This window comes from Microtus pennsylvanicus, chromosome 10, assembly GCF_037038515.1.
Source record: "Microtus pennsylvanicus isolate mMicPen1 chromosome 10, mMicPen1.hap1, whole genome shotgun sequence".
Lineage (NCBI taxonomy): Eukaryota > Metazoa > Chordata > Mammalia > Rodentia > Cricetidae > Microtus > Microtus pennsylvanicus.
In genome coordinates this window covers 100,025,892-100,052,005 of record NC_134588.1, presented here as the reverse complement: position 1 = coordinate 100,052,005, position 26,114 = coordinate 100,025,892, and the positions used below count along the sequence as shown (strand labels likewise).

The 26,114-nt window shown below is 44.2% G+C and overlaps 1 pseudogene; it reads left to right on the top strand.

Annotated features, from left to right (window-relative positions):
• The first annotated feature begins 15,514 nt into the window (after positions 1-15,514).
• LOC142859078 (tubulin beta-4B chain pseudogene) lies at positions 15,515-17,077 on the top strand (annotated as a pseudogene).
• The last annotated feature ends 9,037 nt before the right edge of the window (positions 17,078-26,114 follow it).

The window sequence follows — 26,114 nt, the reverse complement described above, 5'->3', positions numbered from 1 at the left end:
GAGATTAGGTAGAGCAGAAAAAAACCCACAGCGGGCACTTAGAAAGCAGCACTAAGAATACCTCAGCTTGTCTGGCAACCTTTTGCTAAGACCCTATGGGAGCTGGTAAGGAGGATCTGCCGTGTTGTGCCACTAATACAGGACATTCAGTTTTCTTAAAAAAGAATGAAACTGTGTCATTTTTTAGGAAAATGAATGGAACAGGAAATCATCATGTTACCTAAAAAAAAAGGCAAACTCAGAAGTATAAAGATGGCATACATCCCTCATCTGTGGCGTACAGGTTTATATACAGAGATCACCTGGAAGTAGCAGAGATGGTTGTAGGAGATGTAAAAGAAGGGCGAGGAGGAAATGGAAATAAAAATGGAAGAAAGGGGCAGACTATTGTCTCTTTTCTGTCATAGTCAGGATTTAGATTTCTCTATAAATTTCTGTCTCTCTCTCCCGTGTGTGTGTGTGTGTGTGTGTGTGTGAAAATGTCAAGTTGAAATCAACTATTTTGTAGTACTAAAAAAATTAAAAACAACAAAAACAAGATTGCTTTGAGAATCAGAGTGCCTGGAGAGGTGTGGTCCCATCCGTCATGTCTCACTCCAGTCTCTCCCTCGAAGGTGTCCAGCATGTTGTAGGTCTCCTGGGAGACCACATCTACCTCTGGCTGGTACCAGGCTTCAGCCTGTTCCTTCCCTCAGCATGAGATTCCTGGGGAAATTCAAATTTCTTGGGGACCACTGTCCCAATCATCTGAGAGTCAAAGGGAGGAACATAGTATCTCTTAGAAAGCACATCGACATCCTTGGCTTTCCAGCCACAGCCAGGGTGGCTGCAGGAGTACATGCTTCCCTTCCTCTGGTCAAGCCAAACAGAGTCCCTGTTGCCGTTTCTGTAGCTACAGAGTTACTGACCTGACACACTTCAGTGCACAGTGCCTGGCAGAGTATAATTTGCTCAGTGGTCTGCCAGATGTCTACTAGCCCTGAGAAGTCTGAAAACTGTGATCTTTTAAATTAAACTTTGGGAAAATACCAATTTCACTCAGACCCTTTGGTATCATTTCTTGTATATAACTCATAACCATGCTTGCTGGTAGGGGGATTTAAGGAACACTCCTGTCTTCTGGGTTAGAACTTTCTTGATTTAATTTTCACAACTCAGAACAATGGTATCCAGCGACTGACAAATGTTGCAAATAGGGCAAACATCCAATTGGTGGGTTCAGTAACAACCGCACTCCCTGCATTTCCCACAGCCCTGTTAGGATAGCCATAAAGACCGATAAAGAGAAAAAAATTCCCAACAGTCAAGAGAATAGAATCTCTGATCTGGGTGAGATTACAGTTAACTAATATTACGGTTGGCTGAGTTAACCTCTGGCCAAGAAACCACATCCCTAGGAAGACAGGCTCACCTTAAGCCACACGAAAAAGATAGGCAGAATAATTGTTCCTTTAATGAAGTGCTGTACTTTCCCTTCCCAGAATTCCCACTGCCCAGAACAATCCCTGTGCCCCACCTTGAGGTTCTGCCGGCCTTCTTCCCACCTTTTTGAGGTCTAAGTGAGAACGGCACAAAGTTTCCTTCCGTTTTCTTTTTTCTGTCTCATTTTTCAGACGCTAGTTAGAACCTAACCATCCCTTCTCTGATACCCAGGGTTTCCTTTCTCTCTCTCTCAAGTTCCCCTCCCCTGACCCACACCATGTTGATGCTTGTCCACAGTGTGTCTGCTGCCCGCCATGCCGGGTTAAATGGCATGGCTTTCCCCCTTCTCTCCTCTGTTCTCTTCCTCTGAGCAGCGGCTGAGACTTAGTCTGCTTCTCCCTCCAAGGTCAGCCTCGAAGAACACTAATGCCTGGTCCTGCCTCTGGGATTCCTCTCCCAGGTACAGCTGAGGGACAAGAATTTTTCAGAACTTTCTGGGTGATTCTAACATACAGCAGGATTCAAACCCAGCTATGGAATTGGGGACCTCTCTGTGAAAAACAGAGAAAATGGCCTTGTCTGGATCTTTAGTGGGAGATCCGCTGCCAGGGCTCTGGCCAAGCCCAGAGCTTCTCTGAGGTGGATCCCAGGAGGAGAAAGCTGTTTGGTGGGGTGGCTGGAGCCCTGGAGCCCCGGAGCCCTGGAGCGCTGATCTGCATGCCCAGCATCTACGTTCATGGGCCTTCTGTGTCTAAGAAGTCACAGTGGTAATGGTTATAATCATCTTTGTTTTTAGAAGATGAAATGTTGTTCTCTAGAGAGTGTGCCAGCTCAGTAAAATTGCCAGTAGCGAAGCTCTAAACCGAGAAGACTATAAATCCAGAGACAGCTGGAAATTCCATCTCCATGGATTTTGAAAACTGCATAGCACTTACAAAATCTGAAATGATTCCCAAGAAGCACATATATTTAATTACTTGAATTAAATCTAGCTGCTCTTACCAATTAATTTAAAGAGGGAAAGCAAAACAGAAAGCATGTCTTGTCACCAAACCCCAGGTCATAAAGCCTGGCTTTGGGTCCAAATGCTTGCCTACATTAAGCAAAAGTGACATATTGTATAAATTAAAAATGAATTTACTTATAGATTTGATCAAAAGTAGGTGAAGAGACATTCCCAGCCTGTCTCAGCCCTTGCCTATTAGCAGTGCTAACAGCATACAGGAAAGAAGAGAGGCAGGAAACACACATACTCGAGGTTACCTGTGTCCCTGTTCCGCTAACTGGGACACGGTCCTTCTCCTCAATTGAGCCATTTCCATTTCTAGCATGGTATTTGTTGCAAAGACCCCAGCTCCCAGGGCTCTCTCTAGAGCAGGAAGAAATACTGAGCCAGACAGACAGTGATCCACTTCATTGCCCCTGCTCTTCAGGGAGAGAAAGATCACGGCTAGCCTGAGCTACATTGCAAGTACCTCTTTCAAGAAATGAAAGCAAAATAATATCCCTGAATTTCCCTTGCAGAACTGAAGGTAGGCTATGCAAGGCTTTCATAACCCTTTAAGGGACTTTCCTAGAGACAGAGAAAAAGGAAAAAGGAAATAACGAAAAGGCATTTTATTTTGATTCTGTGTTTTAGTAAGAGAATTTCCTGTGCTTTATAATGTCTTTTATAGGTCATTTGATTACTTCAGAAAACTAAGCCTTATTGTTAAAGGTTTTTTTTGTTGTTGTTGTTTTGTTTTGTTTTCTGTTTTTGGTTTTTCAAGACAGGGTTTCTCTATAGTTTTGGAGCCTGTTCTGGAACTCACTCTGTATACCAGGCTGGCCTCGAACTCAGAGAGATCTGCCTGCCTCTGCCTCCTGAGTGCTGGGATTAAAAACATGTGCCACCACCAACCACCCAGTTGGCCTTGTTTAACAGTGGCAAATGCTTTCCCCTGAGTGTTATGCCTTTTGATGTTTTTAAATAAACTTTCCCAAATGAGAGTCTGAATTATGTTTTTTGGACTTAAAATTAACTTTAGGATATTCCAGAAGGTCCCTAAAACATCCAAACAGACCTGCAAAAGAGGGACATTAAACAAATGGGTCTCAGCATGCTTCAATTATATGTGGGAAGCATGTTGTCAAGCAGGGAATGCATTTATCCACTGTAACACACGTGTACATATATGTTACCCAGCTGTGTCCTGAAAATCATATGACGCTCTTAGACATCTGATGTCGCCTTTGTCTCAGTTTCTGCAACTGTGTTAGCATTCCATATGACACAGAAATGGCCAACTTTTCTTATCAATTGCTGATGACAGTGAACTGTCATCAGATGTTTAATGTGATCACTGAAAATCTTTGCCTGCATGACAGCTATTGCTTTACTCTGATGTTTTCATAAGAGCCTTTCTAGTTCACTTATCCGGTGTTCTCAGAACCAAAGCCATTCACAAGGAGGACTCCAACATGACAGGGTGGGGACAAACAAAGATGACGCCGGTGGACTGTGTGAGAAATTAGGAAAGCCCGATGAAGACACTGGATAGGTTCATAAGCCGCTGACTGACAAGTCTCAGATTTGGGGTACAAGAGAGACAGGTTGTTTCAGGGTAAGCAACTTGCTAGAAGAGTTATTAGTGCCATGAATAAACAATCAGGCAGGCAGACAGACAGACAACATCAAGGCAGGGCCTCTGATAATTCAGACCTGAGTACCGGAGATAGCAGGGTGGGGCCTCTGAAGAGGTATCAAGCCAATGTGGCAGAGACAAGGTCCCTTTGAGGAAGGGGAAAGTTTCACCGCTAGAGCTAGGCTCTCTGGTTCCTCAGCAAGTGGCTGAGAAGGGGGGGGCGTGTTTTACCACCAGTAGCCCATTGATATGCCTGTGTTAGTCAGGGTCTAAAAGGAACAACACACACACACACATATATATGAAAAGAAAAAAAAACTATACTTTTCTGAGTAATTCAGTAAAACAGACTTAGGAAACTGCATGGTTGCAATTTATAGATGTCTGTGTGCATGCATGTGTGTATGGGATTTATTAGCGTGGTTCCCAGCTGTAGTCCAAGTAGTCTAACAATTGCTGTATTCAGTTCATGACACTGGACACCAACCCAACTAGCACAGAGGTCCTTGCACCCACAGATAAGTGCTAGAGAAAGCGGGAAGGCCAAGCAAGCATGGTTGCCTCTTCAGAGAGGTGCATAACCTGTTTTCCACCCAGAAGCTGGAAACAGAGATGGTTAATAGCCTCGGTGACCTCTATGCTGTCTGTATGACCACACCAGATCTTCCCTTAGGCCCTGAAGATAACACCTGCAGCCTCGCTCTAGAACCCATCTTCACAGAAGTGACGCGTACTTTGAGAAGAGTTTCCATGCAATTGTGCTGCATCGTGCACACGGGATTATTTAAACGAGACTAAAACTAAACTTCCCAGTGTCAGATTCTAGAAGTTTGAGCCAACACGGGCTACTGAGGCTTGTTGAACTGGACTTCCTTCTTACCTCAACGTGTATTGTTACCCTGGTCGTCTTGGCATTTGCAAAGACCCCACACAGACTAGATTGACTCGTGTTTTGGATAGTTTAGAATGCTAGGTCTCTACCCTGGCCAGAGAAATAACATTCTTTAACGGGCCTCCACAGAGCTCGCATGGAGGCTACTGTAATACCATGTGACTAATTCCTTACAGCTTGGTCCTGGTTAATATTAGAACCCACCCAGACCACTGCTCACACTGCCTGATGACCTACTAAATACTGTGAATCTCTAGGTAACAGACGTCCAGGTGTAGCTACAGTGTTCATGGTTCCCAGAGCTGCAGCCGTGCAGTTCCCGAGGCTGCTTTTCTGAATTACTCAGAAACGTCTAGTTTTATTTTTCCTTTTCTTCTTTGCACCTCTGTTCTAAGCATGCTCTTCCTAACACTTAGAGTTTCCCTCTTTCTCCAAACCATGTGGATGCTTGTTCACCGTGTGTCCAACCTCCAAGGCACGACTTTCTCTCTTCTGTCTTCCTTCTCCAGGCAGCTGCTGAGATTTACGTGAGGTTCTTATATTATGGCAGTATAATTCTTTGTATATCATCAATAAAAACTCATTCTCTATAAAAGAGCATAGCTGGAAATGCTGGATATATAACCAAGGTTGTTGTTGAGACAGGTTCTCATCACATAACGTGGGGGCGGGGCTTGCACTTGCCATCCTGACTGCCTCCAAAGTGCCTGGTGGACTATTTTAGTGGATAGTGTTAATGAATTATTAAAACATAAAATCTCCTTATAAAAACTGGCCTGAGTAATTATACCAAAAGCAATCTACAGATTCAACACAATGCCCATCAAAATCCCAGTAAAATTCTTCACAAACCTCAAAAGAAAGGTACTCTACTTCATATGGAAAAGCAAAAGACCCAGGACAATCCTGTACAATAAAAGAACTTCTAGAGGCATCACAATCCCTGACTTCAAACTCGACTACAGAGCTACAGTACTGAGAACAGACTGGTATTGGTATAAAAACAGACAGGAGGACCAATGGAACCAAATAGAAGACCCGGATATCAATCCACACATCTTCGAACACCTGATTTTTGACAAAGAAGCAAAAAATATCAAATGGGAAAAAACAAAGCATATGTAACAAGTGGTGCTGGCATAACTGGATATCTACGTGTAGAAGAATGAAAATAGACCCATATCTATCACCATGCACAAAACTCAAGTCCAAATGGATCAAAGACCTCAACATAAAGCCAGCCACACTGAACCTTATAGAAGAGAAAGTGGGAAATACACTTGAATGCATTGGCACAGGGAACCACTTCCTAAATATAACCCCAGCAGCACAGACACTGAGAGAAACAATTAGTAAATGGGCCCTCTTGAAACTGAAAAGCTTCTGTAAAGCAAAGGACACAGTCAACAAGACAAAATGACAGCCTACAGAATGGGAAAAGATCTTCACTAATCCCACATCAGACATAGAGCTGATCTCTAAAATATACAAAGAACTCAAGAAATTGGACATCAAAAGAACACATAATCAAATTAAAAAATGGATTACAGACCTAAACAGAGAACTCTCAACAGAGGAATCTAAAATGGCTGAAAGACACTTAAGGAAATGTTCAACATCCTTAGTCATCAGAGAAATGCAAATCAAAACAACTCTGAGATTCCATCTTACACCTGTAAGAATGGCCAAGATCAAAAACACAGATGACAACTTATGCTGAGGAGGTTGTGGGGAAAAGGGAACACTCCTGCATTGCTGGTGGGAATGCAAGCTGGTACAGCCCCTTTGGATGTCAGTGTGGTGATTTCTCAAGAAATTAGGAAACAACCTTCCTCAAGACCCAGTAATACCACTTTTGGGTGTATATCCAAAGGATGCTCAATCGTGCCACAAGGCCATGTGTTCAACAATGTTCATAGCAGCTTTGTTTGTCATAGCCAGAACCTGGAAACAACCTAAATGCTCCTCGACTGAAGAATGGATAAGGAAAATGTGGTACATTTACACAATAGAGTACTACACAGCAGAAAAAAATGACAGCTTGAATTTTGCAGGAAAATGGATGGAGCTAGAAACATTATTTTGAGTGATGTAACCCTGACACAGAAAGACAATTATCACATGTACTAACTCATAGGTGGTTTTTAAACATAAAGCAAAGAAAGCCAGCCTACAAACCACAATCACAGAGAACTTAGACAACAATGAGGACACTAAGAGAGACTTACATAGATCTAATCTACATGGGAAGTAGAAAGTAGAAAAAGACAAGATTTCCTGAGTAAATTGGGAGCATGGGGACCTTGGGGGAGGGTTGAAAGGGGAGGGGAGAGGCAAGGAAGAGAGCAGAGAAAAATGTAAAGCTTAATAAAAATCAATTTTAAAAAAAAGGAAAGAAAAACCGTCCTGGAACCTTGGATGCATGGCTCCATTATACTCTTCCCAGGCTTGCAATAGTTTTTTTTCTTTAAGTCAATTCCTGCAAGGTCCAGCCTGGAATTTAAGACATTTGGTCCTCTGTGACACACCTGGAATTGTGAAGGATTTCCTTAAAACTTAAGCTTCCTTAAAAATGTTCATATCTACTTGCTTTTCATGAATTATGAACCATTACTTATTCATAACCCATTTACAGTTGCCTTTATGGGGCATAAAATGAACCACTTGCCAAAGTAATTAACATTTTCATAGACTTAGAACAAATGCTCCCAGCTTGTTCCCCTGTGAATGGCCAGTGGGCGGGGTCCTGTCATCTTGTTCTATCTGCCCAAGTCTCTGTACTCATCGTGGACCCTGTTTAGGTCTAGTTTTCTAGCCCACACTACAAACCAGACTGAGCCACCCAGAAGGTTGATCATCCCTGTAGCAGGTAGGGAGTCTTAAACCCTAAACTGTCTCCGCAATGAACAGGCATCTTCAGATGAGCCCAGCCTGGACCACAGTCATTGTCTGCCTTCCCCCGACTTACAGCTAGGCGTGTCATCCAGGAGCCCAGGCAAGGGAGCAGGAGGGCAATCATCTGTTTACCCAGCTTACTCCCAGTTATCCAGCCTTGGGAAGGGGTCACTTGCTACTTACTGTGAGAGAAAAAGCACTACAAAAGGAAAAGACAACCACTATGATTTGATTCACTATTTATATTCAATATTAGTAAATATATTGCCACATACATACGGCAACACACAGATCATTCCCTCGTCATTTAGATCATTCTGTTTGTTGTTGTGTTCAGAGGAGGGTCTTGTTCAGATGTGTTGCTGGTCTTGAACTGGTGGACTCAAGCCATTCTCCTGTCTGTCTCCAAGCAGCTGGGACTGTAGGTATATTAACCACCTTGCTCATCTGTATCATTTCTACTATGAGCTAAATGTGTGGAAGTTGCCCCCAGTTACTCAATTTGTACTTTAAATTTTGTTGAATATTTTTATGTTATAAACCTCAAACCCTCCAAAAGACAGTCATCATGCCGTTTTAAAGCAATGCTTTTAAGTTCCTTGTTGAAACTTTTATACATGTACACAATGTATTCAGCACTGGGAATGGAAGCCAAGCCCCACACACCCCCACTATGGAAATCAGTATGGAAGGTGTGCAAAAAGCTAGAAATAGGGCCACCCTATGACCCAGCTATAGGGCTCTGGGCGTATCCCCTAAAGACTACTTCAGGCTATAGAGACGCCTGCGCATCTTTGTACATAGCTGTTCTGTTCACAATAGAAAGGGCATGGAATCAGCCTAGACGTTCATCAACTGATGATAAACGGATAACGAAAATGTGATATAGCTACACAGCAGGATATTATTCAGCCATTAAGAAATGCCGTGGCTGGTGAGACTCTGCCCTTAGCGGGGAGCTACTGGTAGTTGCTGGCTGCGGGGGAAGGCAGAGTCAGTTTTTTTAAGGGTGCGCCCCCCTATAAGTCCAGGCACAGCCCAATGGATAGCCCAACCTAGATTGCCACATTGGCAGTCTCCCAAGGCCAAGGCCACACAGTTTAGATTTAATTATGACAGCATTTTACTCTTTGGTATCTATTAATCAGCTTTAGCTGTGGTGACTGACCATCCTCAAATTCCAATGGATTTCAACCACAGACATTTCTCTTTTCCATGGAACCCAGGGTCAGTAGTTTGACTGTAGCCGCCCTTTGCTGGGCTCTGCTGACCTTGGCTATCAGCTGATTGGTTGGGCTAACCTGGACTTGGTTTGGCTCTGTGTATCTTCTCATTCATCTCCTAGAGCAAAGTAGCCACCACTGTCTGAGACGTGGTATTGCTACTGCAGTGTCGGCTGGGCAGTGTCTCCATTCAGGGATGCAGAAGCCTAAGAGCCATGCATCCTTAAACCACGCACCTCTGTGTTTCTTCCCAGGAGGGTCTGAAAGCCGATGGGGTTCCCCGAGGCACATAAACAAGTGCTCACAGAGGGCGAGGAATGGCAGACCCAGGATTCATCAGCCGGATCCTCCCAGAGGACTACGGGCTTTACAGGGGTAAATAGTTAAGGAATCTCTGAGCTATCTGAGGAGCACTATCAAGGAGTCCCTCGACCCGAAGTCCCAGCACATGAGAAGTTATTGCAATGCCAGGGTTGATTTTCTTATGTGGGGACGATGACATCTGTTCAGGGGACTGCTTTGTCAGGGACATCACTGTGGCAGCAAATGCTCCAGGGTCCCTCGACTGGAGGGAGTTCTCAAAGACAACGGAAGTACAAATGAGAAACCTTGGAGTCACTCTGGAAATGAGCCTTGTGCCATGACCTAAGGGTAAACATGACATGGCTGGCACCTGGACCAGGAAGCCCTGAGAAAAAGCAGCCGGCGCGGCTGTTCTGCCATCTGCCAAAGTCTGGAGTCCCCTCATTGGTCAGCCCGGTTCTCTGGCTGTCCCCTCTTGGCTGCTCTGGCAGCTAACTAGGCTGTCCCTCCTTACACAGTCCCTCAGACGCAACTGTCCTGTTTCTCCCTTAGTTCTACTGGAAGAGCAGTGCCCTTCTGGGAACTGAATTCCCACCTCTGTCCTCAGAGCTGCCACAGAACTGGATTGGAAAGGGGGAGGTTTCTGATGGCCTTGAATGTTGCCTGGAAGGCCTTCCCCACAATTTAACCCAGTTCTCCTATGGTAGTACAGTGGTCCAGCAAAAGAATGTGCCAGGAGGAAAAGGCAGCCAGACGTAACCGTCAAACTCACCTCCAACAGCAGTGACCATGAGGACGTCCTGAGCCTGACAGCTGAGGCCACTGTCCTAAGGGCAGAGAATGTGAATGCCAACTTTAGAGAGGAAGCAGTGTGTCAGGTGTGAAGAGCCTTCATTCCCACTGGGTTCACCCTTGGCCATGGAGAGACCCAGCTCTTTCGCCAGACCCCGGGAGAAAGCAAGTGGCTTCTGCTGCTACCTAGGTGTGATCTCCCCATGTTGATCCTCCCCTGCTCCTTGGACATCAAACCCCTGGCAACTTTGGCTTTTGTCTTCCATGCCTTTACTTCTGCTGTAATAACAACTCCCCTTCCCAAAGGCACAAGCGAAGTTGCTGGACAGGGTGGCCATGCAGCGGTGGGACAGCCAGGAGTCAGAGGGGAGATGGTAGGAGCCAAGGGTTGAGTATGGTTTGTTCTCTCCAAGTCCCCTGCTGAGATAAGCTAGCCACCAGGGCAGCACTGGGAGGTAAAGCTGCAGCCCTGGGAGTGTAAGAAGGGTCAATGCCTGTGAGGTCAGCGTCCTGTTACTGCAACAGGTGCCTGACAGGAACAACTTATGCTAAAGCCACCAAGGTCTGTTTGGATTCTTACTCCACAATCCCTTTATTTCATTATTTGAGGGCCTGGAGCTGGATAACACACCATGCTAGGAACATGTAGTATGTTAAGCTGTTCACCCCCAGGATAGCGAGGGAGTAAAAACAGAAGAGGCAAGACTGTGGTCTCCAAGTCCCCATCAGGAACATGGCCCCAGAGAACTAACTTCCTCCCATCAGGCTCCCCCTCCCAAAGCACCTCTGCCTTCGACAGCATCATAGCTGACGATCAAGGTTTAACACATGAGCCACGGGGACTTAAGATGTAAATAGTAGGAATGCTTTCCTCCTCTAGGGAACATTAAGTGAGATCGTGCTTCATGCCTGACTTGCCTCACGTGTGTTGACTGGCCTTACTTCTGTCTGCATGTTGGAAGGGCACGAGGCTCTGGTCGGTGCTGTGCTCTCAGGCATTCTGACCTCCGGAACCATGAATTCACACAAACCCCTGCTCTTTATGAATCCCCCCAATCTCAGGTCATCCCTTCCGGCCCTGGAAAATGGACTGAGACAACAGGTGAAGAGGAAGGTCCCAGGGAATTCTCTGTTAGGCCTCGTGTCCCCTTCCACCTCAGCTTCCAAACTCCAGCCTTTTTCAAAACTACCTTTCAAAACTTTGGTTTCTGGGGTTGTTGATCAGCTGCCACAGATCCTCTACAATCAGAAGAGCAGCTTCCCCTTGAGTTATGATAACAAATTTAGGAGAGTAAAAACATGTTTTTTGGGGGGGACATAAAATCCGTCCCACCCTGTATAAAATAGAACGTGACTGCACCTCTCTGGGTTACTCCGACAGTGCTACCTGTCAGCTGAATACGCTGCACAGACAACACTCAGGCTGTGGATGTGGACTGAAGAAGCCGTCTGTGGAGACCACAGTTCTGTACTTAAATGCCCACAAAGCAGCTGTCATCGTGGAACAGTGTGCGATTCTTGGTGGCATTTGGTGAGTGACAACAGAAGAAGCTGGGACTGGATGTACCACTGATGTCATGGATAATTATATCACCAAACAGCTGCCGAGATTTATTTTTAACATACATCTCAATGATATACATATGAAAATGAAGGGTTTTGTAAACCTGCAAGAAAGAGAAGGAAAGACGCACGGTTAGGTGACGCGTGTAAGCTGAGAGGACCTGCTGTTTACACCTTGAAGGTCACTGACAGACACTGTACACAACCTCTCACCTGCCGATCCCCAGCTCCCTGGGAAGCTGGAGGCTCTGCCTCGCTCTCCTTCTGCATCATTCCCCTTCTGCCTCTTTTCTAGCATATTCTTTTCCTGGTTCTCCTCCTGTCTGTCTCTTACCTTCTGCCCTCAGACGTGGTGAGGGGATGCTTAGGAAAGCAGACTCAGACACACTCGACCTAAGTTTCAGTCTGCCTGCTCTTTGAGGAACGTTGGGAGATATCACACTGTCGTTAGAGACCAATGTGCCTGTTCAAACAGCACCTGGACTAGGGCAGTAGAAACCTTGCTTATCCAGGGCCGCTCTTCATACAGTCCCAGATGATCCCATCTCATCCACACGAGTGTCGTCAGCCCTAGAGTTGCTTTAATTCCTTAGTCCTCTCTGGCTCACTATTGTAAAATAGATGAAGCGAGACAATGCTTCGTTTGTTTACATTGCTTATTTTGTTCGTCAAGCACTCAACACTGAGGGAGCAGTCAGTGAATAAACCAAGCAGGAGCCTATTCTAACATGTAAAGATTCTTTGCATCTTTCTGATCCTTCTTGTACAGCATGGTTTTTATACTCAAAGCCACGGATATATACTACTGAGCAAAGAATGGATTTATACTACTCCCTAACCCAACTAGCATGTTGACCAGATAATTGAGGGTGTTAGGAACTGTGGACCCCCAGACTCTGAATTTTCTGTGACCCCCTGTCTGCCAGAGTGAACAACTTGTTTTCCTATGCTTGCAGCTGCTCTGAGCAAACAGCTTGTTTTGCAGCTGCTCTGAACACGAGACCCTCAGGAGTTCCTGATGGCAGGGGAGTGGTTTCTGGTAGACTTGCAGCTGAGAGTTAGGGCATGTCCATTTGTCAAAGAGACCCTATATAAGCTGCCCTGGAACACAATAAAGTAGACATTCTTGGAGCATTCTTAGCGTTGCCCATGTCTCTCTGTGTGTGTGTGTTTCAATCTTCAGCCACTTGCCTGACTCGCGAACCATACCGTAGTGCATAGAGCAGGCGTTGTGCTATGGGGAGATGGGGGAAGCTGCCCCTGGAGTCCGTCTACTGTCCTGGTTCAACTTTTATTGCTGTGATAAAACACCTTGGAAAAAAGCAACTTGGGGGAGAAAGAAGTTTTATTTCAGTTTATAATTCTACAGTCTATTATTGTGGGAAAATGAAGGCAGGAACTTCAAGAGCCTCACACTCACAGTCAAGAGTTTAGAAAAAGGAATGCTTGCATGGTCACTTGCTTGCTTGCTTATGTGTAGCTCAATTTCTCTACTGTTTAACTAGGCACGGGCATGAGTGTAACAATAATTTCAACAAAAATCTTGGCATCAAGGCTGACTTCTTCAGGATGTAAATATCAGCTTCTAGGTATTGGAACTTTATCTCAGGTAAAAATAAAGTACAAGATGGGTCTAGTATATAGGGCCAGAAGAACAGAGAGGGAAATTAAGGCCATATGTGGCTAATGGCAATGAGTTTATGGGGACATGATTTGTTACAGCAATGGAAAACACAAATGAACATCCTTCTAATCTCAGAAACAAACCATAAAGTAAAGAATGCTTCTGAGAAAAATTAAAATGTATTATCAAGAACAGTTGCTGAACTTCCACTCCAGCAGCCAGGTCTGTTGCTTGCGGCTGTGTTTCCCACCTTGAGGAACTCTTACCCCTCGGAATGGGTGATTCTTGTTTTTATAAGTTACCATAGAACTCCAAGTGAGGAGTCCCAAAGCCATTGCAACAGGAAAATGAAGCAAGTGGGTGACTGTGCTCGAAGGGTGCGCAACACCGAGAGCAGATCACCCAACTACAATTAAATCAAAGAGGTAGGCCTTTTGTTGGTGAGGTCCCTGGCGAACAGGGAGCCTGGTCCTGTTCCTGAAGACCCTTCTGAGCGGTGAAAGGGATCTTGGCCCGGCAGGAGCCAGGAAAGGGAGTGAGGGCATTTTGTAAGCAGAGCCCTTGGCCAGCAGGGAAACCTGATCTGGTTTTAAAAGACCCATTAGATAGCATCGATAGGAGGAGATGGGCAGGCGCCAAGGCAAGAATTCACCCAATAATCTGAAAAATAACATGAAAACACCAGAACCCAATGATCTTACAACTGAAGGACTTGAACACCCTAACACAGAAGAAGTGTAAAAAATTGACTTTATGAAAGCAATAGAGTCCCTAAAACCACATGTAAAAAATGCCCTTATAGAAATGGATGAGAAGTATAACAAAAAGTTTGAATAAATGAGTAAATACATTCATGATACCCTGGAAAACCAAGAAAAAACGATCAAACAGGTAATGGAAACAGTTCAAGAATTGAAAACTGAAAGGGAAACAAGGAAGAAAACACAAACTGAGGAACAGCTGGATATGGAAAATCTAGGTCAAAGAGCAGAGCCTACAGAAACAAGCATAATCAATAGAATACAAGAGATAGAAGAAAGAATCTCAGATTCTGAGGACACCATAGAGAAAATAAATGCCCTGATCAAAGAAAACAGCAAAGCCAACAAATTTTCATCACAAAACATTCAGGAAATATGGGACACAATAAAAAGACCAAACCTAAGAATAATAGGAATAGAAGAAGGAGAAGAGTCACAGCTCAAAGGCCCAGAAAATATTTTTAACACAATCATGGAAGAAAACTTTCCCAACATAAAGAAAGATATTCCTTTGAATATTCAAGAAACATACAGAACACCAAACAGACTGGATCAAAGAAAAGCATCCCCTTGCCATATAATAATCAAAACACAAAATATACAGGTTAAAGAAAGAATATTAAGAGCTGCAAAGGAAAAAGGCCAAGTAACTTATAAAGGTAAATCAATCAGACTTACACCTGACTTCTCTATGGAAACCATAAAAGCCAGAAGGTCCTGAATAGAGGTACTTCAGAAACTAAGAGACCATGGATGCAAACCCAAACTACTATACCCAGCCAAGCTATTGTTCACTATCAATGGAGAAAACAAGACATTCCAGGATAAGAATAAATTCAAACAATACGTAGCCACAAATCCAACCTTACAGAAAGTAATAGAAGGAAAATCACAACCCAAGAAATCCAACATTGCCAAAACTGCCTACAATAACTCGGGCATCTAGCAACCCTTCACCAGCACAACTCAAAGAAGGGAGACACACAAACTCTACTACCAAAAACAATAAGAATAACCGGAGTAAACAACCACTGGTCATTAATATCACTTCATATTAATGGGCTCAATTCACCTATAAAAAGGCACAGGCTAAGAGATTGGATACGAAAACAGGATCCAACATACTGCTGTTTGCAAGAAACACATTTCAACCACAAAGACATCTACTCAGAGTAAAAGGTTGGGAAAAGGTGTTTCAAGCAAATGGTCCTAAGAAAAAAGCAGGTGTGGCCATACTAATTTCTAAGAAAACTGACTTCAAACTAAAATCAATCAGAAGAGATTGAGATGGACACTTTATACTCATAACAGGAACAATTCATCAGGATGAAGTCTCAGTCCTGAATATCTACGCCCCTAATATAAAAGCACCCACTTATTTAAAAGAAATATTACTAGAGCACTCTGTGCGCCTGCTCCTCCCTGTTTGTTCGTGCTCTACAGTCGCTCCGCAGTCGCTGCTGCCATGAGGGAGATTGTACACCTGCAGGCTGGGCAGTGCGGCAACCAGATTGGTGCCAAGTTCCGGGAGGTGATCAGCGACGAGCATGGCATTGATCCCACCGGCACGTACCACGGAGATAGCGACCTCCAGCTGGAGCGTATCAACGTGTACTACAACGAGGCCACCGGTGGCAAGTATGTGCCCCGTGCTGTGCTCGTGGACTTGGAGCCTGGCACCATGGACTCAGTGCGCTCCGGGCCCTTCTGGCAGATCTTCAGACCTGATAACTTCGGTCAGAGTGGGGCTGGGAACAACTGGGCCAAGGGGCACTACACAGAAGGCACAGAGCTGGTTGACTCGATGTTGGATGTTGTGAGAAAGGAAGCCGAGAGCTGTGATTGCCTGCAGGGCTTCCAGCTGACCCACTCCCTGGGGGGGGGGATGGGACACGGGACTGGTTCTGGGATGGGTACCCTCCTTATCAGCAAGATCCGGGAGGAGTACCCGAACAGAATCATGAACACCTTCAGTGTGGTACCTTCCCCCAAGGTGTCGGACACAGTGGTTGAGCCTTACAATGCCACCCTTTCAGTGCACCAGCTCGTTGAAAACACTGGTGAGACCTATTGCATTGATAACGAAGCACTCTATGACATCTGTTTCAGAACCCTAAAGCTGACCATATCTACTTATGGTGACCTGAACCATCTAGTGTCCGCCACCATGAGTGAGGTCACCACATGCCTGCGATTCCCTGGCCAGCTAAATGCTGACCTACGGAAGCTGGCTGTAAATATGGTGCCCTTCCCTCGCCTGCACTTCTTCATGCCTGGCTTTGCCCCCTTGACCAGCCGGGGCAGCCAGCAGTACCGGGCCCTGACAGTTCCTGAGCTCACTCAGCAGATGCCAAGAACATGATGCCAAGAACATGATGGCCGCCTGTGATCCCGGCCATGCGCGCTACTTGACGGTGGCTGCCGTCTTCAGGGGCCGCATGTCTATGAAGGAGGTGGACGAACAGATGCTTAACATCCAGAACAAGAACAGCAGCTACTTTATTGAGTGGATCCCCAACAACGTGAAAACAGCTGTCTGCAACATTCCACCTCGGGGTCTAAAAATGTCTGCCACCTTCATCGGCAACAGCACTGCCATCCAGGAGCTGTTCAAGCGCATCTCCGGGCAGTTCACAGCCATGTTCCGACGCAAGGCCTTTCTGCACTGGAACACGGGTGAGGGCATGGATGAGATGGAGTTCACTGAGGCTGAGAGCAACATGAACGACCTGGTGTCTGAGTACCAGCAGTACCAAGACGCCACAGCTGAGGAGGAGGGTGAGTTTGAGGAGGAGGCTGAGGAGGAGGTGGCCTAGAGCTGTGGGAAGCAGCTACAGCATGGGAGCAGTGTGAACTCTTTATTCATTCACATCTGTCTGCTAGCCATGACCACTGTGCATTTGCTGTTCTGTCCTGACATTGTTTGTACAGATACCACCATTAAAGAAATTCATAGTGTGTGAAAAAAAAAGAAATAATACTAGAACCCAAGGCAGATATCAAACCACACACACTAGTAGTAGGAGACTTCAACACACCTCCCTCTCCAATGGACAGGTCAATCAGACAGAAACCTAATAGAGAATTAAGAGAATTATTGGAGGTAATGAAGCAAATGGACTTAATAGACATCTATAGAACACTCCACCCAAATAGGAAAGAATATACCTTCTTCTCTGCAGCTCATGGAACCTTCTTGAAAATTGACCACATACTCGGTAACAAAGGAAACCTCCACAGATACAAAACAATATCAGTGTCCACCTGTGTCTTATCAGATCACCACGGATTAAAGTTAGAAGGCAACAACAATGCTACCCCCAGAAAGCAGACAAACTCATGGAAACTGAACAGTCAACTACAAACCACACCTGGGTCAAGGAAGAAATTAAGAAAGAAATTAAAGTCTTCCTTGAATTTAATGAAAATAAAGAGACAACATACTCAAGCCTATGGGACACGATGAAAGCAGTGCTAAGAGGAAAGTTCATAGCACTAAGTGCCCACCTAAAGAAAACAGAGAAAGCATACATTGGAGACTTAACAGCACACCTGAAAGCTCTAGAAAAAAAAAGAAGCAGACACGCCCAGGAGGAGTTGAAGACTGGAAATAATCAAACTGAGGGCAGAAATCAACAAAATAGAAACACAGAAAACAGTCCAAAGAATCAATGAAAACAAAAGTTGGTTCTTGGAGAAAATCAACAAGACTAACAAACCCCTATCCAAACTAATTAAACAACAGAGAGAGAACACACAAATAAATAAGATCAGAAATAAAAAGGGGACATAACCACAGACACAGAGGAAATTCAGAGAATCATTAGATCTTACTACAATAGCCTGCATGTCACAAAACTGGAAAATGCAAAAGAAATGGACATTTTTTTAGATAAGTACCATATACCAAAGCTAAACCAAGACCAGGTGAATGATCTAAATAGACCTGCTAGTTGCGAAGAACTAGAAACTGTTATCAAAAATCTCCCTTCCAAAAAAAGCCCAGGACCAGATGGTTTCAATGCAGAATTCTACCAGAACTTCCAAGAAGAGCTAATACCTATATTCCTTAATGTATTTCACAATATAGAAACAGAAGAGTCATTGCCAAATTCCTTTTATGAAGCTACAGTTACCCTGATACCAAAGCCACACAAAGACCCAACCAAGAAAGAGAATTACAGGCCTACATCACTCATGAACATCGACGCAAAAATTCTCAATAAAATACTGGCAAATCGAATCCAAGAACACATTAGAAAAATTATCCATTATGATCAAGTAGGCTTCATCCCAGAGATGCAGGGCTAGTTCAACATACACACATCTATCAATGTAATCCACCATATAAATAAACTGAAAGAAAAAAGCCATATGATCATTTCATTAGATGCTGAAAAAGCATTCGACAAAATTCAACACCCCTTTATGATAAAGGTCTTGGAGAGATTAGGGATACAAGGATCATACCTAAATATAATAAAAGCTATTTACAGCAAGCCGACAGCTAACATTAAATTAAACGGAGAAAAACTCAAAGCCATCCCATTAAAATCAGGAACACAACAAGGATGTCCACTCTCTCCATACCTCTTCAATATAGTGCTTGAAGTTCTAGGAATAGCAATAAGACAACATAAGGGGATCATGAGGATTTGTATTGGATTTCTTTTTCTTTTTTTTTTTTTTTTTTTTTTTTGGTTTTTCGAGACAGGGTTTCTCTGTGGCTTTGGAGCCTGTCCTGGAACTAGCTCTGTAGACCAGGCTGGTCTCGAACTCACAGAGATCCGCCTGCCTCTGCCTCCCAAGTGCTGGGATTAAAGGCGTGCGCCACCATCGCCCGAGGATTTGTATTGGAAAGGAAGAAGTTAAGCTTTCGTTATTTGCAGATGAAATGATAGTATACATAAGCGACCCCAAAAACTCTACCAAAGAACTCCTACAGCTGATAAACACCTTTAATAATGTGGCAGGATACAAGATCAATTCTAAAAAATCAGTTGCCTTCCTATACACTATACATAAGGAAGCAGAGAGGGAAATCAGAGAAGCATCACCTTTCACGATAGCCACAAATAGCATAAAATATCTTGGGGTAACTCTGACCAAGGAAGTGAAAGATCTATTTGACAAGAACTTTAAGTCTTTGAAGAAAGAAATTGAAGAGGACACCAGAAAATGGAAGGATCTCCCTTGCTCTTGGATTGGGAAGATCAACATAGTAAAAATGGCAATTCTACCAAAAACAATCTATAGATTCAATGAAATCCCCATCAATATCCCATCAAAATTCTTCACAGATCTGGAGAAGACAATAACCAACTTTATATGGAAAAACAAAAAACCCAGGATAGCCAAAACAATCTTATACAATAAAGGATCGTCTGGAGGCATTACCATCCCTGACTTCAAACTCTATTACAGAGCTACAGTATTGAAAATAGCTTGGTATTGGCATAAAAACAGAGAAGTTGACCAATGGAATCAAATAGAAGACCTTGTCTTTAACCCACAAACCTATGAACACCTGATTTTCGATAAAGGAGCTAAAAGTATACAATGGAAAAAAGAGAACATCTTCAACAAATTGTGCTGGCAAAACTGGATGTCAATCTGTAGAAGAATGAAAATAGATCCATATCTATCACCATGCACAAAACTCAAGTCCAAATGGATTAAAGACCTCAATATCAGTCCGAACACACTGAACCTGATAGAAGAGAAAGTTGGAAGTACTCTAAAACACATGGGCACAGGAGACCACTTCCTACGTATAACCCCAACAGCACAGACATTAAGGACCTCATTGAATAAATGGGACCACCTGAGACTGAGAAGCTTCTGTAAAGCAAAGGACACTGTCACTAAGACAAAAAGGCAACCCACTGACTGGGAGAACATCTTCACCAACCCCACAACTGACAAAGGTCTGATCTCCAAAATATATAAAGAACTCAAGAAACTAGACCGTAAAAGGCTAATCAACCCAATTATAAAATGGGGCACTGAGATGAACAGAGAATTCTCAACAGAAGAACTTCAAATGGCCAAAAGACACTTAAGGTCATGCTCAACTTCCTTAGCGATCAGGGAAATGCAAATCAAGACAACTTTAAAATAACATCTTACATATGTCAGAATGGCTAAAATAAATAACACCAATGATAGACTTTGCTGGAGAAGTTGTGGAGAAAGGGGTACACTCATCTATTGCTGGTGGAAATGCAAACTTGTACAACCACTTTGGAAAGCAGTGTGGCGGCTTCTCAGGATATTCGGGATCAACCTACCCCTGGACCCAGCAATACCACTCTTGGGAATATACCCAAGAGATGCCCTATCATACAACAAAAGTATATGCTCAACTATGTTCATAGCAGCATTGTTTGTAATAGCCAGAACCTGGAAACAACCTAGATGCCCTTCAATGGAAGAATGGATGAAGAATGTATGGAATATACATATCAGAGTACTACTCAGCAGTAAAAAACAATGACTTCTTGAATTTTGCACGCAAATGGATGGAAATAGAAAACACTATCCTGAGTGAGGTAAGCCAGATCCAAAAAGAGGAACATGGGATGTACTCACTGATAAAGGACATTGAGCCTAGAATTCGTGATCCTAGAGAAGCTAAATAAGAAGGTGAACCCAAAGAAAAACATATAGTCATCCTCCTGAATATTAACCTTCATCAGGCGATGAAAGGAGACAGAGACAGAGACCCACATTGGAGCACCGGACTGAAATCTCAAGGTCCAAATCAGGAGCAGAAGGAGAGAGAGCATGAGCAAGGAACTCAGGACCGCGAGGGGTGCACCCACACACTGAGACAATGGGGATGTTCTATTGGGAACTCACCAAGGCCAGCTGGCCTGGGTCTGAAAAAGCCTGGGATAAAACCAGACTCGCTGAACATAGCGAACAATGAGGACTACTGAGAACTCAAGAACAATGGCGATGGGTTTTTGATCCTACTGCTCATACTGGCTTTGTGTGAGCCTAGGCAGTTTGGATGCTCACCTTACTAGACCTGGATGGAGGTGTGTGGTCCTTGGACTTCCCACAGGGCAGGGAACCCTGATTGCTCTTCTGGCTGACGAGGGAGGGGGACTTGATTGGGGGAGGGGGAGGGAAATGGGAGGCGGTGGCGGGGAGGAGGCAGAAATCTTTAATAAATAAATAAATAAACAAAAAAATCAGTAAAAAAAAAAAAGAACAGTTGCTGACCATTCAGGATATACAAGAACAGAGCACAGCAGCTGGTAATTTTTCAAAGGTACCAACAGCCCTACCTTTGAAATGGTTGACTGACAAACCTGTGTGGGTGGGACAACTATAACAGCTAGGACAGGAGCAACTGAATGCTCTACATATTGAAGGATAAAGCAGTCCTTGTAATTCTCCTATATTTGTGATTTAAAAGAAATCTGGAAAATGGAGAGTGTTAATAGATTTAAGAACCATAAACAAGGAGATTCAGCCAATGCTCTATACAGTCTGGAATTCCTTTGCCTTCTCTCTTACCTAAAGGATGGTTTATTATGGTGACCAGTTTAAAAGACTACTTTGTAACTATGCCTTTACAAGAACAGGATAGAGAAAATATTGCCTGCTTATAATAATTCCAAGCCTGTTAAAAGATACCAATAGAAAGTTCTTCCATAAGAGATGTTAAACAGCTCTACCTTGTGTTAATATTTTATACAACAGCCATTGGAAATAACTTATAAACAGTTTCCTCATTCTATAAAGTACCATTATATGGGTGATTCAGACTCAGATACCTTTCTGGGAATAAAATATCCAATCTAGCATCAACACTCCAGTCTCCCATCCCCAATTTCTCCATTCTGGGCCTTGCTCAGTAGTAGACTTCTGTTTGCTAATTTTCTATTAGAGGGAACATGGAGTTGGTCGCCTAGCTTCCTTGAGAGGCATGTTAGATAGGTTTTGCAGGTTAGAGTCTATCTTAGGGTTTTTACTGTGGTGAAGAAACATCGTGACCTTGGCAACTCTTATAAAGAAAACATTTAATTGGGGTAGCTCACTTACAGTCTCAGAGGTTCAGTCCATTATCATCATGATGGGGAGCATGGTGGCGTGCAGGCAGACATGGTGCTGGAGCTGAAAGTGCTACATCTTGCAGGTAACAGGAAGTTGACTGAGACACTGGGCAGTATCCTGAGCATAGGAAACTTCAAAGCCCGCCCCCACAGTGACACAGTTCCTACAATAAGGCCATATCCACTCCAACAAAGTCACACCTCCTAAGAGTGCCACTCCCTATGAGATTATAGGAGCCAATGACATTCAAACTACCACAGAGTCCATGGCTCCTGGGGTACGTGTTCCTTCCAGTTCCTGAGAGACTCATGGACCCTCAGGCAGTGAAGCATTCAGACCACTTGAGTCTCTCTGTGTGTTCCCTTAGGAGTCAAGGAAGCATGGAAACTTGACAGGACAATTGGTCTTAGACATTAATCTTGCATACCCGGTTTAGCTTGCAAAGTTAATTGTATCTTGGTAACTACAACTGTATTGATCCTGGAAATTGCCATTATATTCTGTTTCTGATAAAGGTATAAAAAAATCTGATTGTTCTCAATAAAATTGTCTTGCTGTGGCTCCTCCAACCCGAGCCTGGTTTCATTCCTCATGGTCAGATCAGGTGACCTTGACCTGGTAAGTAGTGGTGGATGCTTACTTTCTGCCCCACCATGGCCTTTCCAGGTTAGTTATGGAATCTGGAGCAGAGGCAAAGGACAGAAAAAGCCCCTGGGTGTGACTGCTTTTATGAAATTCTCAGATATTTTTGTGTACAATGAGTCCCCAATTGATTGTGTACAGTTCCGTGCCCACGCCACTCACTGCTGTCCCAGCCTCTTCCTGCCACAGGGGCCTTATATCAAGCTCATCATGTAGACAGTCTCTCTGCCCCCCCCTAGTAAGGAGGCCCTTTCCACCACGACGGTCTCTTGGGTTGGGCAGATAGGATACCCAGCATCCTGATATAGCTCTCCACTTCCTTCTTCATGGGACAGTATTGGAGCTCAAACTCGGGGCCCCATGCATATGGATCCTACTGTAGAAGGATCCATAACAGACTCGAGAGAGATGAGGAGACTACCCAGGAGAGCCACGGATGGGAACTCCTGTCTCTATAGGCCACAGACAAGGGGGTGTTCGTGGTACCTTTAGGACAGTAACTATGAATAGTCTCCACCTGTGCGTATGCCAGAGATACTCGATGTCCTAGAAAACACCTTGCTGATACTGAACTCTCCTGCTACCATTCTAGGGCCCTAAATTGAGTTACTCAGCAACTTCTGAGTAGAGACCTGCCCCTCTCCCGGTTTCTCAATCTGAGTGCTAACCTTATCTCCTCGGGGCAGAGTGTGTGAAAAGAGGGGGCACCTCTCACCCAATAACTCTCCTTCTTTGTTTGCCATCTCTCATCAAGACCCCACTTAAACCTCGAACATTGAACCCCATCCCATCTCCTCACCCCACACCTGGTGGTGAGAAAGGGATTCATGGCCTTGCAGTTGGTACTTATGGTCACTAGGTGGCGATATTGCAACGGGAAGATGAAGCGCTAATGCGTTCCTAGAGAAAGCAACACTCAGATGAAGAAATTGGTTTATAAATCAGGCCACCGATCCCAGCCGCAGGAAGGCATGTTAACGCAGCACCGAGGAAGCAGATGGGGTCCGTGTTAGCAGAGAGTTGCCTGTATTGGGCTGCTGATATGTGATCCCCCACATAGAGCAAGCCTGCCGCTGTCAGCTTTCCCAGAGGAAAACCCAAATCCAAGGATGCGAAGTGATGTGTTGAAACGATTTAGGCTGAAACTGTTTTTATGCCTTGAAATCATTTTATTGCATTTTCTGATACCTATGGTATCATTACCTCTTGACACAATAGTTCTATCCCACAACACAGTGACCAAGATTAATAATGGTATATTGTCATTTGCAAATTGCAGGGAGATTAGACCTTTTGGGACTCTCACCAGGAAAATGAGTATGGGTAGCTATATGAACTGGCTAGACATGGTCATTGCATACTGTAGACATATGCCAAAACACTGTGCTGCACACAACCAATATCTATAATTATTCACGAGTCAAAAATAAATAGATAAGCAAAACGTAAAGTGTTAAAAACAAAAAGAAGACTGTAGGATTACTATGGGCCTAATGGACATTCTGAGTTGGCCAAATTGGCCCACATTTCTAGGAAGGGTGTAGATATGACCATATGGCCAGCATCAGCAAGCAGTTTTAGTGCATGCGATGATGATGCTTTGAATTCAAATCTCCTACGAGCCTCAGGAAAGGCCTGCTTTCTCAGATTCTGATCTTCAGATGACCAGAGACTCTGGGCATAAGAAACAGCACAGTATTGACACTGGGGATCTGAGGAAACCAGGGCCAGTGGCTGTTGGGGGATATTTTTACTCTTTTGGCTTTTTGAGGGACCCTCTACCTAGCTCCCAAATAAATCACATGGAGGCTTATTATTACCTCTGAATGCCCAGCCTTCACATGGCTTGTTTCTAGCCAGCTATTTTTTATCTTAAATTATACTGACCACCTGGGCTTTTATCTTTCTGTATTTCTGAATACCTTTCTTTACTTCTTACTCCGTGACTGGCTGGGAAGGTGATCCTCAGAAAGGCCTACAGACACCAACTCAAGGAGCAGAAACAAAACCTGTTCTCTTCAATGCTACCTATAAAACTAATAGGCGGGAAGAACCAGTAGGTAAAATGCGCTCTTTGCTTGGCCTGACCACCAGAATTCAGTCCCTGGGACCCACATAGTTAAAGGAGAGAACTGGTTCATTCAAGTACACATAATCACACACACACACACACACAAACAGAGAGAGAGAGAGAGAGAGAGAGAGAGAGAGAGAGAGAGAGAGAGAGGGAGGGAGGGAGGGAGGGAGAGAGAGAGAGAGAATATAAATGGGAGTGAAAGATTAAACATAGGATATTACCCTCATTTCCTCTGGATTTCTGAGTCATCTGTGATACAATTCTCTGATATACCATGCTTGATTGTAGGTTCCAAGACCTCCCATTCCAGAATAGTCCAGTCACCCACTCCAAAGGAAACACTGTCCAAAGAGGTCATGGATGGCCTCCACAGACCGCCTCCCTGAACTATCCCACCTCAGCCTATTACTGTTAGATTGTATCCTTTTCCTTCAACCTTGTATCTGTATGGTTGCCCATACATCACTAAAACCAATGGTAAAATCGGGTTTAGGTTTATTATAAACCTTTGGACATTAAATCAGAAGACTCTCTTTTGGGGAGTGGTAGTCAGGGTTTCTCTGTGTAGTCTTGGCTGTCCTGGAACTTGCTCTGTAGACCAGGCTGACCTCAAACTCAGAGATCTGCCTGCTCTGCCTCTCAAGTACATCTTCTACCACCTCCTGGCAACAAATCTGAAGACTATGGCCATGAAAAACCATGTTAAGTAAATTTGTCATTCCTGCCCTCCCTCACCACCCCAAAAAAAGGAAAGGAGGAGGAAGGAAGGGAGGGAGGGGGGAGGAAGGGAGGGAGGAGGGAGGGAGGGAGGGAGGGAGGGAGGGAGGGAGGGAGGGAGGAAGGAAGGGAGGAAGGGAGGCAGACAGCACAGATAAATGCACTGGGATTCACCTTCCAGCGCCACACTGCATTGACCAGACATTGGTTTGTAGGACTGACCTGTATACTCCCATGTTGTCACTCACTGAAGGAAAAAAACAAACAGAAGCTCGTCAGATAGTGACCATTAATCCTACTGATTTGTTTTCTTTTTTAAAAATTGATTTTCTTTTTATTTTATGTGCACTGGTGTTTTGTCTTGCATGTGTGTCTGTTGGATCCCCTGGAGCTGGGGTTACAGGCAGTTGTGAGCTGCCATGTGGGTGTTGGGAACCCGGGTCCTCTGAAGAATAGTCGGTGCTCTTAACCTCAGAGCCGTCTCTCCAGCCCGATTTGTTTCCTAACTGACA